The sequence below is a fragment of the Psammomys obesus genome, unplaced genomic scaffold, assembly GCF_907164565.1.
Source record: "Psammomys obesus unplaced genomic scaffold, mPsaObe1.curated_primary_1811, whole genome shotgun sequence".
Taxonomy (NCBI): domain Eukaryota; kingdom Metazoa; phylum Chordata; class Mammalia; order Rodentia; family Muridae; genus Psammomys; species Psammomys obesus.
In genome coordinates this window covers 23,609,098-23,613,454 of record NW_026590062.1, presented here as the reverse complement: position 1 = coordinate 23,613,454, position 4,357 = coordinate 23,609,098, and the positions used below count along the sequence as shown (strand labels likewise).

Sequence of the window (4,357 nt, the reverse complement as noted above, 5' to 3'; positions counted from 1 at the left end):
GTGTTCTGAGCATCAGAGAATAAGAAATTAATTTCTAATAAACAATTTACTAGTCTTTGGAGTGTATCATATTTAAGTAGGTATCATTGGTATAAACTACACAATTTAATTTAATGGAAAATAATGAATTATAGTGTTAAATTTAAACATTAAGTATAATGCTAAATTTATTTAAATTAATATGAAATTATCAGTCATGGGAAACAAACTAAAGTGACAAAAGATAAAAAAGTTTGTGTTTAAAGCATGCAGTTGTATATCTACTGATCCTAGTCATAGATGCACTGTCCTTTAGGACTGGTTTTTCTAGGAAGGTTATTATGTACACTGTAAAAACTGTGAGCTGATTGGAGAATAAATTTGCAATGGGAAAAAATCTTACAGCAAACAGATTATATTTGTGCTCTGGATGCATAAACATTGTTTCCATAGTTGGTAAAAAGCTTCAGATTTGTTGTGCTACCTAAAGTAGGAGTTGAGATGACTAATAGAACAAAGTCATTGGTTTCTATCAAGTCTGGGAGAGTTAGAACTAAAGGGCAAAGTAAATAATATTTTCCAAGCTCAGAAATATAATTTGCCAAATATTCCTACTGAGCCAAGAATTAAATACAACAGTACTCAATTTGCTAACATAAAATTATGTGTACTTGCTGGCTGTTTCTTCAAGTGCATAATAAGAATGTCTCCAAAGCCTTATTTTATTATTTCACAACACTCATTTTCCTCAATTAATCTGCTAAATAAACATTTAATGAAAATGTATTTTAGGAGACCCTTATTAAATCTAAATTCTAATAATAGACTGCTTGATATTTCAGGGTGTATGTGTAAATGTATTTCCATCCTAATGTGTTTGTAATTTAGCTTAAAAGGAAATATAGGAAAATGATAAGTTTAAGAACTTAGGGCTGGGTGACTAATAGATAACCCAAATTTTGTTCCCACAAAGTACATATTGGCTCTCAGTCTTCCACTAACTCCAGTTCCAGGGATCAAAGGCCTTCTTCTGACCTCTGTAGGCACCAGGCATGCATACAGTGCACATAAACAGATGAAGAAAAAAAACATCTATACAATCAAAATAAAAATAAATAAAGCTTACAATAGTTCAAATAAGAGAAAGTAAAAGCAACATTACCAGTACTTCCTACTTTAAGACAATGTAAAATATGCCATTTTATTTTTCACTTTTCTTTACAAAATATATATCTATTCACCAGCTTCTTCATGGCTGCCTTTATTTCCTTGTTTTGCAATATATAGATGATGGGGTTGAGTAAAGGGAATATCACAGTGTGAAACACAGATACCACTTTATCTAGAGAAAAAGAATCAAATGGATGAGCATAAATATGGATGGATGGTCCAAACATTAGCACCACTATGGTGATGTAGGAATAACAGATAGATATAGCCCTACTGCTGCTCTCACCTGAGACTGTTTCTTGAACATGGCAAGAAGGAAAGCATAGGACATTAACAGAGAAATGAAGCACACCACAGAGATCAGGCCACTGCTAAAGATCATTATCAGCTCCTCTAGGAAAGTATTGGTACAGGCAATCTGGACAACCTGGGTGATGTCTCAAAAATAATTGTCTAATTCATTGGACCCACAAAATAGGAGTTGAACAATGAGAGCCACTTGTGTTATAGAATGAATGAAGCCACCTGCCCAGGAGAAGGCCACTAAGATACAACAGAGACAACGGTTCATGATGGTAGCATAGGGGAGAGGGCTGCAGAGAGCAGCATAGCAGTCAATGCCATCACTGTGAGCAAGAACACCCCAGAGGCCCCAACAAAATTCAAGAAGAAGAGCTGAACAATGCACCCACAGAACGAAATTATCTTCCTATCCACAAAGGAGTCTACAAGCATCTTAGGTTCTGTGATAGAGGAGTATCAAATATCAAGAAAAGCTAGATTAGCTAGCAGGAAATACATGCGAAAACTCAGATGGGGACCAAGCCTGATGGTTCAGATTATAAGACTAGCTGCACTTCCCGAGTCTGAGATAGACCGGAGAGAACAAATTCTGTCACAGTGGTATATCATTTACAGGCTCCATTTCTTCAATTAATTTTTCATTGTGCCTATGGAAAATAAAGAAATTGTAATTAGTACAGATGTTTAACTAGAATTACACCAGTATTTTCAAAATTATAAGTTTTTATCATTCAGAGATTGCATTAGGGGAGCTGCAAATGGCTCAGTGCCCTTCCAGAGAACCTCAGTCCCATTCCTACCACGGACAAGACAGCTGATAATAATCTGCTCGGATGTGGCCCGTGGTAGCTCAGTAACCAAGTAGTTTTCCAAAGTAAGGGGAACACGGACTATTTCTAACAGGATCTCAAGGGCAGGCTGTTTGACCCCCCCCCCCGGGGAGGAGCAGTCTGTTAGGCCACAGAGGAGGACTTTGCAGCCAGCCCTGAAGATACCTGATAAAACAGGGTCAGATGAAAGGGGAGGAGGTCCTCCCCTATCAGTGGACTTGGAAAGGGGCAGGGAGGAGACCAGGGAGGGAGTGTGGGGTTGGGGAGGGAATGAGGGAGCGGGATACAGCTGGGACACAGAGTTAACAAAATGTAACTAAAAAGAAAATAATAATAATAAAAAAAAGAAAAAGAAAAAAAATAATAATAATCTGCAATTTTAGTCCCAGTGTATCCGAAATGTTTTCTGGTCATCATGGGCACCAGGTATGCATGTAATAAACAGATAGTCATACTAGCAAAACATCCACACATATTAAAATAAAATTAAAAATTAAAAATAAAAATTAAATTATTAGGATATTATATTTGTATTTAAAAGTATGAAAAGCAAATGATGATCTCATATATTAGACATACTGAAACTATATGAAATATATCACACACTAAAAGCCAAATATTAGCTTGTTAATGCTATAAAATTCTATTTTTTAGAAAACCCAATGCAATCCTTTCTTCAAATATCTACCCTTCCTTTGAATACCCAGTTTAGTAAACAGTAAGTTTACTGAGGTTTCTGGAGTTTGCCAATATTTAGACTGATAATTGGAAATGCAGCTTCTCTCTAGATAATTTTTTGCTGGGAAATCTTGCTAATTTGGAAAACTAACCTCGTATTCTAATGTTAAGTACACTGATCTTCCAGTGTTTTCTGTTTTCTCCTTTGTTGTTTGTAATTACAGGTGTGGGGGGAACACATACTGGAGCCTGCATCTGTGAGGCTTCAGCTCCACCTAGAGCCACAGCTATAAACAGACCAACATGGGTGCTGGGAACAGCTGAATTTAGACCCCCCTGAAGAGTACCAAACACCATGGTCCTATCTTCCCTGCCTCTAGTACTTTTAATTTACAAAGGATCCCATGATTTCATATGGAGTGAATGAATAGCCAAAAATCGACTGCTTAGACCTTGGTAGGTAAACAGAAACAAGAGATAGTGATAATACTGTGCATGTGAAAATCTCCCCCCCCCCAAAGAAAGACAATCACAATCAAAACAACAAAAAAGCCTAACAAGACAAAAACAAACAAACAAAACAATATGAAGCAAACATGAAAAATCAAAAATAAAACACAAAGACAATTTTGTGTTGTCCAACTACTCCTGTGCATGGATCATGTCTGCAGTGTGCATATGTACTCAGTGAAGCTGGGTGAGTAGAGAGGTGAAGAAGATCAGGGGTGGGAGTACAGATTTGGGGGAGGAGGAAAACATGATCGAAATATATATTATGAAAAAAATTAAATCAAAAGAAAATCCTCTGCCTATACTCAAAACCCCTTTGCTCATCACTACAATGATGAGGCTGACCCACTGCTTTCAAAAAGGCAGATAGAGAAGTCATCTGAACTTGTAACTGTCTTCTGAGAGTCTGGCAGCGGATAGAAACATATATGTATATCCAAGGCCAAGCAATGGGCTGAGCTTGGGAGGAAGGGTGGCAGGGTAAAGGGAGCCAGAGGAAGACCTACAAAGCAAACTAGCCTGGGCCCATGGGGGCTCACAGAGACTGAAGCACCAACCAAAGAGCATACATGAGCTGAACTTAGACCCCCTACACATATGTAGCAAATGTGGAGCTTGGTCATCACCTATGTCCCCTAACAACAGGAGCAGGAGCTGGCTGTGAATCTGTTACCGGCTACTGGGTCACTTTCCTCTAGCAAGGCTTCCTTGTCACTCCCTAGTGGGACAGGATGTGTTTGGCTCTACTGTGACTCCAGATACCTGGGTGGATTGGTACCAATTGGGAGCTTCCCTTTCTCTGGGAGGAAGGAGAGAGGGAAGAGAGTGCATGGGTGGGACTAAGAAGACAGGAGGAAGGGTGGGGGAATCAGGATGTTAAGCTATTA

The 4,357-nt window shown here is 38.3% G+C and overlaps 1 pseudogene; it reads right to left on the bottom strand.

Moving 5' to 3' along the window:
- Nucleotides 1–1,187: 1,187 nt before the first annotated feature.
- LOC129675721 (olfactory receptor 734-like) lies at nt 1,188–2,074 on the bottom strand (annotated as a pseudogene).
- Nucleotides 2,075–4,357: the final 2,283 nt, after the last annotated feature.